The 12,057-nt window shown below is 41.0% G+C and overlaps 1 long non-coding RNA gene across 1 annotated transcript; it reads right to left on the bottom strand.

The window, feature by feature from the left end:
• Window positions 1-683: 683 nt before the first annotated feature.
• On the bottom strand, window positions 684-5,361 carry LOC143692208 (uncharacterized). The gene is made up of 3 exons (XR_013180075.1): window positions 4,580-5,361; window positions 3,518-3,715; window positions 684-780 (listed from the first exon to the last, which is right to left on the bottom strand). It is a non-coding gene; the product is annotated as an uncharacterized LOC143692208 (long non-coding RNA).
• Window positions 5,362-12,057: the final 6,696 nt, after the last annotated feature.

Here is a 12,057-nt window from a genome sequence, read left to right as displayed (position 1 = left end):
ATTGATTTTTATAACACACCACCCCATTTTTCACTACCATTATCTACCTAGGAATTCCACCCTTATCAAAAACCTGAGAGATTCTCAAAGAGAACAGAAAGGTGTTAAACTGTGAAGAGATACAGAAAGAAGTACACAAATCACACACAATACTGCATTATAGTAAACAGGTGAAGAGTGTACAATGGAAAAAGAAAATATATGCACTCACAATATATTCACATTATGAATACCTTAATTCCCTTCTGTCTGGAAGGCAGCATAAATGCCCCTATATTCTACTTTGCTCCACAGTGATTTTCCTAATTTAAATAAACCAAGTAATCTAGAAAGGTTTTTCTCATCACACCTGTGAGAAACTGTTCTTACTGAGTCTGGGACCACAGGTAAGCAGGGAAATTTAGCTATCAACTCTGCAAAACTCTGTTGAAAGAACAATCCCAAATTCTACACATCTACCCTTGTCCCAGATTAAGTTCTGTAAAGAGAGCTATTGCTCTTTTTTCCCTCCTCTCTCCTCAAATAAATGTACATGTCTGCAGAGCTGTGGATCTCCTTTCCATGCCATCATCCATGGTTTGGACTGCTTTCCCCCTCTGCAATAAGAAGTAAGCTATATTTTAAATGTAAGCCACCAGTATGGGCTAATTGTTTTCCTTCCTTACCCTGATTCCAAGCTCCACATTCTCTCCTCCATATACTTCCATGCCTTCATCCAGCAATCCAATCTCTTGGAAGTATTCTCTGTCCACTATGAAGCATCCAAGCAGTGCAGGACTTCTGGAAGAATAAATCATCAGCAACCAAAATTAGCAGATAAATTATGAAGAATTTTATTTTTCAGGCACAGATTGTATTTATCATTGCTAGGTAAAATGATGCAGCAAAACAGATTCTTAAGAAAGTATTTCTCAAAGAGCTTTATTGAGCCTTGCCTTCTGACATTCCTAATTCTAAAGTGAAATGAGCACCATTGAAGGAAATTAGAGTCAAATTATTGGACATAAATATTCACCAGAGCAGTAAGGATTTCAGTGCTAGTAGTGTGAGATCCAGGTGCCCCAGTTTTGTTTCTGGGGCATCAGCCAGTGTAGCCTCTGTCCTTGCTAAGTCCTCAAGGCTCTTGCCTGTGACAATTGCAAATGATGTGCAGTTCTGTGTGTTTAGCCAGAAGCCAGGTTCAGCTAGAGCTAAAAACTTGTGTCTGTAAGCTTACCTAAAGAAAGAGATTATTTCTTGAATAGGACCATCCAGATACATTTTTTAATACAGAATCAAGCAAAGCCTGCCTTTACCAGCATAACATTAGTCCATTATCCTGAGCCAAACCTAAACAAATCACATAGCTTTACTGGATCAGTAAACTCTACTTATGTCATGGTGGGAACCAACCAATTTTTGCTACACAGAGCAAATTTTAGTCAGGTAAGAGTTCAGCCACAGAGGGTACAATTTCACCTTATGAGTAGAGAAGGATACAGAGTCATTTAGCCTTTTCATTTTTCTCCTACCTTATAATCCACAATTGCAAGAAATAAAGATGTCTTTTCAGATTATTATGCTGGCACTCTGGTAATGACAAGATATTAATTAGCAGTACAGAAGAAATCACCCTGCTTTTATGGAGAACACTCAAGCTACAGCTAGTGGACACATCTGCTTTCAAACAGATCATAGGCTGTCTTAATCACAAATTCTACAGTTCTACAGAAATCTATATATGCCTCCAAGTGCTATAGTACCCGTTTTATAACAATGAAAGACCATCTTTGATGTATTTATTAATGAAGAAAATAGCAGTTAACATCAATACAAAACTTATGCTTCATTTATGATAGGTACTTTTGCCTTTGTTGTTGTTTTTAAGTGTTTCTCAGTGCACCTGCTTCCCTTTGCTATAATTCTAAAAGAATAATGGAGGCAGATAGAAACCATCCATCAAGACACATGGCTTTGTTTGTTGGTGTGCTTGTTTTAATTATCCAACACACACATGCAGCATATTGCACTGAATTAAAAAATGTGCCAGGGAAAGAGCTAGGGAACAAACCTGAAATTCATAAAGTACATGCACTGCCCAGTCCTCATGTGGAACAGAGTTTGGGGGTAAAATGGAAAAGTCATTACTTGGTGTTTCACTACTTTTAATTTTAAAAATCATAATGGTTACTCTGTATAATTAATCACAGGATCATAGAATGGCTTGGGCTGGAAAGGACTTGAAAGATCATCTCATTCCAAACCCCAGCCATGAGCAGGTACATCTTCAAACAGATGAGGTTGCTCAGAGCCCCACATTCAGCCTGGCTTTGAACACCTCCATGAATGGACATCCATAACCTCCCTGGCAACCTGTTCCAGTGCCTCACCACACTCACAGAGAGAATTTCATCTCAATATCTAACATAACCCTGCCTTCTGTCAGTTTAGAGCTGTTCCCTCTTGCCCTATCACTACCTACTTCTGTCCCTTACCAGTTTTCTTGGAATCACCATTTAGGTACTGGAAGGTGCTGTAAACCTCCCTGGAGCCTTTTCTTCTCCAGGCTGGACAACCCAAACTCTCTCAACCTGTCTTCACAGGAACATTTTTATAGTGTCAACAGAGCTCATTAACAGCAATAACTATTTCTAATGATGTGGAAATTAACCCCTTTTCACGTTTGTCTTTGGCAAACCTGTTAATTTTTATCTCCTGCTTTCCAATTCTAGGTTCTGTTCATAGGTCAGTGCAGTTCAGAGGGTGTTAAACTGACAGAACCTGAGAAAAGTGCCTGCCTGCCAAGATAGCTGCTGGATGAAAAACAGCTGCCAGTGCTGTTTGAGGTTCTGCTTTCAGGAGGTAAGAACAGCATTCACACTTCCTTTCTGCAGGGAGCTGGAGCACAGGTACCAGTGCCCTCCTTGGAATGAATGTGTGTCTACAAGCAAGGCCTGTACTCTCAGCAGAGCTGCTCAGTGGGTTCAGAGGGTACTACTCCCCTCCCTGAGACAAAGGGATTGTTCTGTACCAGTCTGACAACACTCTGGACATGGGAACAAAGTGCAGACCCAGACTGTCCCAAAGCAAGGACCCAATGCAGCCTTTGCTCACAGTGTCACTGACCAGACATTAACTCCTGGGACACAGCACAGCTGTGCACCTATGTGACAACACTATAAAGAACACAGCTGTCAGGTCAGCTCTGCTTATGCAATGTAACTGCAAAGAAAATTCCATTTCTGGCCTGTAAGCACTAAATCAGCAGGCAAGACATTTGGAGAACAGAGTGCTGCAGAGCAGCCCTGCCTACCATTCCACTTGGGCAGGAAACCTGTTTAAAAAGATCTACTGAAAACAAAAGTTTCCTTTAAAAACATCTACTGAAAACAGGAGTTTTCTTGATGACTGAGTAGGCATCAAGGACATTTAAGTAATCGAAGTTTACAGTCAGTAAAACCTATCACACAGCTGAGCCCACTTGCCCCCTGTCACACCCAGGAGAGCTTTTAGACACTGTAATTTAGTTATTTATTACCTTATTGGAGCAGTTGTGTTCTCCAGTTTCCACCAGGACTTAGGAGGGTTCAGATACCTGCACCACAGCTCCCAGTCAAAGCCTTGTGCTGAGAGGGGATACTCCTCTATTTCAAAATTATCATACTTAATGTTATCGAACAATGGAGAAATTACTCTTTTTCTGTTTTCTTTTATCCTGGTGAGCACTGGTTCAGCCCTAAAAAAAAAAGAAATACACTGTTAAGATTACACCACTGCAAGCATAGCACTGATGGAAATCATGGAGTAGTTTGGTTTGGAAGGAGCCCTTAAAGAGTATTTAGTCCACCACCAAATAAACAATATAGCAGCTAATGCTGTATTTTTCAGAAGGAGCAAAGTCTAAAGCTGTTACCCATTCAGAGCCCTTTCTGCCCCAAAATAATAGACTGCAACATATTCTCTAAGAGGCTCTGTTGTTAACCTTGATTTGAGCTGGTGGATGGAAGAAATGAGTATCTGCATATCATAGAGCATTTATACCCTTGCTACCCAGTAATGATAACTTCAGGCTTGCAACACTATCAAGGACATCAGGAGCAGAGTTAATAATAGATCTATCCTAGAGACAGAAGCTCTTGCCTTTTTACCTCACTTTTACTTAAGGAGCAAGGGAGATATTAAATCCAGACTGAACACGTTAAAATACATTATTTTAGTTATGTTTACTTTTGCAGATTGGCCAAAATAACGCTTCTTTGTTTACACTGCAGAATGTAAAAGAAACAATCTTTTTTAATGAAATGAAGATACATTCACCCTCATGGGCAAAGGGCTACATTACTGGAGGAGATTTTTAATGTGCAGTTTTCTAATATGATTTAACTACCTTGTAATTAGATCAGCAGATTACTCAAACCATAAAAATGTATCTAGATCATCTTACACAGCACAAACACATTTTTCCTGCTTGTGTCCATGATTATGTCTGAATTTTCATTAAAAAGCTCAAAATTCTAACTCACCCTCTGAATGCCAGTCAGTAATTTACCACCAGTGCTTGGCAAAGGTCCCTGGGTGAGAGAATGGAAGGGGCACACACCAACCCACGTTGAATTCCACATGGGCATCGAAGAGAGCGACGACCGGCGCTGTGGCTGCTCTCCAGCCGCTGACTCGGGAGCGGATCAGCCCCTCCTGCCTGCTGTGCCGGACAGCCTTGATGAAACCTGGCTCGTGGGCATTCACCTCATCAACATACTGCTGCAGCTTCTCCTTGAGCTCCTCTGTAGAAGGGCAAGAATTGGGCGTCAGCAAGAGATGCCAGCTCGACAAGGTGTAAAAATCCGCGCTTTGTGTCGTAGATGAGCGATCCCCATCCGGGGAATGATGTGCTCTGACTCCATGATTCCAGAAGGCTGAACAAATCCTTTATTAAGCTTTATTAAGCTGTACTATATTACACTAATACCATATTAAAACTACACTAAAGAGATACCAAATACTACTAAAGAAAAACACATGACTCTCTGCAGACAGTCACAACACAGCTTTGACCCAATTGGCCAATCAGTCCAAACAACCCTCGCTGGTGTCCAGCTCACAAATCACTTCTGGCAAACCATCTCCATGACACATTCCACATGTTCCAAACAGGAGCAGCAAGTAGAGATAAGAATTGTTTTCTCTTCTTCTCTGAGGTTTCTCACTGCCTTCCCCAGGAAAAGTCCTGGGAGAGAGAATTAAATCTCTCTTTGTTCAGAGAATGCGAATACCACACTTTGAGTAAAACAGGAGCAGCCTTCACACGGCTGCTCAGAACTCTCAAATAGTCAGTCTAAAAGGAGGCAAACAAAAAGGAGAAGGACCATGAATTATTTAGCAATAAAAAATTTCAGATATAACTATTTAGCCTACATGACTGCCATCAGAATCCTGGCACTGTTTAACAGTAACAAGCCACAAAATGAAGTGTCATAGCTACATAAGAGTATATTATTTTACTGTAACAAAAAACAAGGCACCTGTCTTCTATTTCCAGGAAAATAAATAAAAAGCCTAAGTATTTTCCATGAATATTCTCTACCAATATGGCAAGAAAAAAGAGAACTAAGAGTAAAAGACATTTCACAGTAACACTAAGGATTTACTGCTGTTAAATACACAAAAAACCCACAGCATGAGTAAGGCAAGGAAACACAGGACACACTTTCAGTCAAGCACGGGGGTCAAACCTCAGCTGTTCTGAACCTCGTGAGACAAACACACTACTTTTTGTGCTTTTCTTGAAAACTGCAGGCCAGCAGAGGCTGTAAAAGGTGCCTAGAATAGGCACAAAGCAGGCTTCTCCTGAAAAGCCAAATGAGCTGTTTGAAAGCAGGCACTCTGAAATGAGAGAATAGGCACCATTACCTTCCATACAGATTCACATCTCCACTTAAACAAAACAAATAACTCTAGCAAAGAATGGACCACGCTTGTTTGTCTCACTTTTATTAGCACTAATTAAGCCCATTTGTTAAAAATGCTACAACAGACAAAAGCATACGGAAAAACTGAGGGATACTAATCTATCATAGGAGCCAAATATCCTGGCAATATTCGCTGAGCTTTATACTAAAAGCTTGATCGAATCAGAACAAAATACAAGTCATGTCAAATATTGGCAGCTTCCCTAAACCCTTAAGGGAACACAACTCTATAAAAACAATGTAATAAGAGTATTAACACTGAATACTTTCTGGTTGATGACATAAGAGCCATTTACACACGCACATGTGGCGTTCACATCTGAAACTTTCCTTCCTGAAGTCATTAACACTATCACATACAAGATTTCCTGCGTGCAAGGAAGTTACTTGCACACCATTTGATGCTTGTTCTCAACCCACACTTTCTCCTTTCAACCAACTCTCCTAATCTCTCCTTCTAACATGACTTCATTTTATTCAGATTAATAAATGTCAGCAAATAAAAAGCTTGTATCCACCACTTACAGCTTGCTTTTGTAGAAAGAAAACCATACTGAAGGTGGCCTTTCTCACACCACTCTGCTGATGCTACTACTTGAACCCTGGGAGGATCAAGGACTACCCCTGGAAGGCTGCCAGCAACTACAACAATTATTCCCAGGCAAATAATGCCTTGGTAAGTCAGTTCCAGGGAGAATGTACCAGCAATTAACATGTTTGGACCCCCTTTCAAAACAAACTAACAAAAAAACCCCAAACAAAACACAGACACACGCACACCTGTCTCTGCTGAATGCTAACCACCAGATGGAACAGCAATGAAAACATAACCCAAAAGTCATAAAAACAACATCATACAGCCGTCTAAGAGCCATGCATGCTACAGAAATAATACACATCTACCAGCAGGGCAAGCAAATCTTCTTCCTTCTAATGGCCTGTATTTGCCGTTCAAATATTAAATAATAAAAGGTAAGGCAGTTCTGCATTTCATAGCTGTAATAGTCTAAGTACATGTCTTCAATAAAGCAGCAGCCAGAGCTCAAATAACAACCTGAAACAGCACTATTTTACCAAAAGACTTCGGTAAAGCCACAGGGCTGCTAGTTTTATAATCAAATTTCATTTCCCAGCAATAATTTTAATAGCTACTTTAAACCCACCCCCTTAAGGCAATGTGGGGGTCTGATACAACCAAAGTCGTGGACTCACTTTCTTCTATGAAAGAAAAAAGCTTTACTAGTAGCTCTTTTTTTTTTATTAACACCCTGCCGGTTAGTTTATTAAGTATATGAGATAAGTGAAACAATTATCCCTCACACATCAGGTCCACAAGCAGGGTTAACCCTCACCTCCCTGAAAGTACTCAGCAGAGTATTTTTGCCAGCCTCAGAGACTGACAAGCATAAATGTATGTACACATGTACAGCATATACAGATATATATACAAGTACTTGAAAAATAATATACATATATATAAAACCACAAGCAGAAAGGAAAGTATTACCTCACACCTCACCCCGCGCCACAGCCAAAAGCAAAGGAGCCGCAAGGGGAAGCAGCACGGGCGGGCCGTAAACACCCCCTCAGAGACGTTCTCCTCTTAAAACACGAAACATAACTTTCCTGAGAAACAGGACGGAAGAAGCACTTGCCAGCCGCACGCGTTCCCAGACAACAAAGACCCACCAAGCTGCCGGAGCCCGCCAGCACCTTCCGGCAGGCGTGAGGAACGGGGCCCCAGCCACACCCTCGCAGTCGAGCAGCACTGAGCAAAGGAGCTAAAAAGCCTCTAAAAGGGACGGAACGCCGCCCGCTCACAGCTGCCGCCCACCCCCCGCAGAAATCCTCAAAAGAACGAGGAACAGCTGCGCCGCACAGCTCCCCACCCTGCTGAGGATTTCTGAGGGCGGGCACCCGTGAGGGGAGGGCTCTTCCCGCCCTCAGAGGCCTGAAAACGGGCGGGAAGCCGTGAGGGGGCAGCGTTTCCGCCCTCAGCCTCGCCTCCGGGTCGGCGAACAGATGGACACGGACCGGCGGAGACTTCCGGGTGTCTGCGCTTGGCAAGTTAATTTTTTTTTGGTATCTTTTTGTGCCTTTTTTTTTTTTTCTGTGTGTTTGGATTTTTGTTTTGGTTTGTTTTTGAGTTTGGCCCCCAAAGCCTCCTCAGAGCCCTGCGGGGGGAGCCGGGTCCGTCCTGACGGAGGTGAGGGTGAACCAACCCTTCCGTGGGGTGCCTCCCTCAGACCCCAAACCAAAATAAAACACCCTCAGAAAGCCTTGTTAAACACAACGAACAGAACGGCCTTTCAGGTGTTCTTAGAATATTTCAGGAGAATCTTTTCCAATATTTCTCGAATATAAGAACTGTTCCTCAAATGGTAGAAGGCCAATCAGCACAAAAAAGTGGTTTAAAACCAAGTTGGCATCACTAGATTCTCAGTCTAAGTAAGCTCTGAGAAAATATAAAGAGAGTGATAACAATGATTTGCATTGCTTGTGCAAAGTCTGCTAGAACAAGTGTGAATGGGTTTCTTTGTTGTAGAAAACTGTTGAAATGGAACAGAGAAATACCATGGCAGCATTGGTGTGGAACTTAGGAAAGAAATGGGTTGATTTATAGAATGTGTGCAGGTGTTTATTCTGTGGGGTGTTTCGTAAAGCAAGTTATATTTATAAAGCATGAATTTTATTTTAAAAACTTGAAGAAATGGGGAAAAGCAGAAACTGACAATCTGCTTTAAATCTAACGTAGCATCTCCAACACCAAATGCTATCTTATGCAATGTTTGCTTTCCTAAGTAATTTAACCAATACATTTTGACACGTGCTGTCTATTATCCATCTCCTGCACGTTTAATGACTGCTCTATAGTTAGAAGTCTGGAGGATTCTAGGAAATTTCTTCTACATGGTTTACGAATCATCTTACTTAAACCCTAATTGTCCCCATTTTCAGTCTGAACCTGCAGCAGTCTGTGGCAGTTTCATGGCAGAGTTGCTTTGTTGCAGTCTCACAGGCTCTCATCTTTAGTAAAAGACAAGGAATTGTTTTGCATGTCCCATTTTTCTCTGATAGTGTTGCAAGCAAATCCTTTTTACTTCAGTCTGGCTGCTTTTCACATATTTAAAAATGTGCTCTTGCTTTTGATTGCTTCTCAAACATCTCTGTTAGTGTTTTACCCGTTATATTCTGCATTTGTGATTTTTCTCCATTCAGACCCAGCTAACTTTACTTTTTAAAGGGGTAGTTTTATTCATGATGATTCCCAGCCAGATGTCATTTCCTGACCTAAGCATTCCCCAGCACCTCTTAGATTTCCCAGATATTAATGAAAGTACTATCTTGGTATATAAAACTGGCACTTGTTTCTAGCAGCTGAGGTATTAATGATAGATGGAGTAGGTTGTTTTACCCCAAGGCGTTGCTCTAATTCCAAATAAATGTGTGCTTTTCTTTTTTGTGCTGTCTCTTCACTTTTGCCCTGAGCTCCTGGTCCAGGTTCAGGAGAATGAGCTGCAGTGCTACACTGATAGATCGTTGTGTCTAACAGCAGATACAAGGAAGCTTTTAGTAACTCTAAAGCTTCCCTGTCGTTCAAGGCATCGTTTTCCTTGTATGTGTCCCAAACATGGGAAACACAGCTGGAAATACCAGTGTAGGAACATGGGAAGCTTCTGCCCAGCCGTTTAACCAGTTCAGTTTAGCTCTGTGCTGATGGAACTGTGAGATGTGTTTTCTTTGCATTCCTAATGAGCACAGAACAGAGGGGAAGGCTGCTAGTTTAAAGCAAAAAGCTTATTTTTAAAAGTCTGTGGTAATTCCTCACTCTTAAAGAAGTTTACTGTGGTCTATGAGTGTGTGTGGAAAGAAGGTTTGGGTTGTTTGGGTTGTTTGTTTGTTTGTTTTTCTTTGCTTGCATGTTGCTGACCTAACATTCTACATAATTCCAGTGTGTTTTCAAAAGTTCTTGCTAGATTTGAAAAGTTTCCAGAGAAGAAATTGTCTGGTCTAGAGTATGAGTTTCATCTAACTGTAGAGGAAAGATCTTATGAAATTTGTAATACTCTCTCAGGTTCTGAAAAACCTTTAGATCAATTTTATACTGATAACTGGGTTTAATACTCTGCTTTTCATTCACAAAAAACAAAAACTTGGGTTAAAATTCATGTGTTGCAAAGTAGGTCTACCTCGGTTTGTTGGTTCTGTCAAAAACCTTATTATGTACTAACAGATATGTAATGTCCTTTTGAAACCCTGTCCATGAATTCCATGTTGGAATCCCCTAGTTCAGGAAAGCCTTTTTGGAGAGTCTTGGTGAGACAATTTTGTGTGAAAGCTTAACGTGTAACCATTTCATCCCTCCAGTGTTACCTGTGCAGATTGGCAGTGGCATTGCACTCTAGGTCTGCTGAATCCATTTCCTGTGCACAGAAACCACAACAGTCACTTGTAGGTGGAGTAGGTCAGGAGTGTGGACATGGGAAGTGCAGGGGGTGGTGCCAAAAGGAGGAGAAGAAGAGAAATGAGGAATGTAAGGAACAGCTCTCTGGCTTTAGCTGTGGGTGTCCCTGAAGGCTGCTCGAGCAGTGCAGCCACACGTGAGGGAAAGGCTTTCCCTGCAGCCACAGCACCCAGGCCATCATCACACAGGAAACTTCCAAGCACTGCTGAACTTGGTTGTGTCAATGCCAAACTGCTGGATCGATTGATGGGCCAGAAGTGGCAGCTTGGGGAAATATTTGGCCATCCTCTAAAGGAGAAAAGTGAGGGCATAAAACTGGCGGTGAGAGGGTGATTGTCTGTTCATTAGAGACTGTGTGATGTAAGAGGTTTAAAAATGGCTTGTTCCTGAGTCAGTGGAGCTTCTCTGAGGCAATCTTCTCACGCATGTTCTCTGGTGCTTTTTGGTATAAATGCCATTATTCTCCAATGCAGCATTCAGTTGGGCTGCAGGTTTTAGTATTGCTTAGGTAATCAGAGCTTTGAGAATGTATTTCTGGACTGGAGTAGATCTGCTGGTGTTGACATCTTTGAAAAGGTTGGCTGCTTGAAATTCAGTTTTGCCTGGGTGATCCTGCCATTTTCTAGGGAAAAGGAAAGTGTGATATTAGCCATTTTTAACATTTTGTTACAGAGTATTTATTATGAAATTGTGACCGTGTTCACAGGGGTTCTTGGATGAGGGAAAAGACGAGGATCTGACTCCATGTTTCAGAAGGCTTGATTTATTGTTTTATGATATATATTACATTAAAACTGTACTTAAAGAATAGAAGACAAGGTTTCATCAGAAGGCTGGCTAAGAATAGAAAGGAATGATAACAAAGGCTTCTGTCTTGGACAGAGAGTCTGAGCCAGCTGACTGTGATTGGCCATTAATTAGAAACAACCACATGAGACCACCCACAGATTTACCTGTTGCATTCCACAGCAGCAGAGAATCATTGTTTACATTTTGCTCCTGAGGCCTCTCAGCTTCTCAGGAGGAAAAATCCTAAAGAAAGGGCTTTGCATAAAAGATGACACCTTGAGTATTCTGTATTTCAACCAATTATTACTTGGGATGCATTTTGCTTTTGAATTCACGGGATGATGTTTAGTTTAATATTCAGTCAGAAGTACTCGGTGCTGTTTACCATGACAACCAAAAACAATGAATAATATATTTATGTCATCCATTAATAACCATCCAGCCATTTAAAAGTTTCATCCTAATGCATTCTGGAAATCTGCAAATTAATTATGGAAAACCCTGAATGAATATAAAATTGAAATGCTGAAGAATTTAAATGATGCAATTAAATGCTATTGCATGTAACTCAAAGTTATTTTCTTCTAATACTTACTCATCAGTCTTAATTTCAATACCAGCGTTTAGCAACAGAATCAGCTCTTATATCATCTCGAAACACTGGAATTTCAAGTCAAGATTGTGTTCTTTTTCCTTTGGTTGCATTATTTCCAGGCACAAATTGAAAGCCTTTATTTAAACAAAAGTGGTCTTTTTAAAGACAGATTACAATGCTCATCAAATTAAGGAGGTTGAGGTCAGAGGTGTCAATTCTTGTTGTTTAAAAAACCCCAATGAACCCAGTCATGGGAACTG

The sequence above is a fragment of the Agelaius phoeniceus genome, chromosome Z (assembly GCF_051311805.1).
Source record: "Agelaius phoeniceus isolate bAgePho1 chromosome Z, bAgePho1.hap1, whole genome shotgun sequence".
In the NCBI taxonomy this organism is placed as follows: Eukaryota; Metazoa; Chordata; class Aves; order Passeriformes; family Icteridae; genus Agelaius; species Agelaius phoeniceus.
Note: the sequence above shows the minus strand (reverse complement) of the source record. Positions and strands in the feature narration are given on the sequence as shown.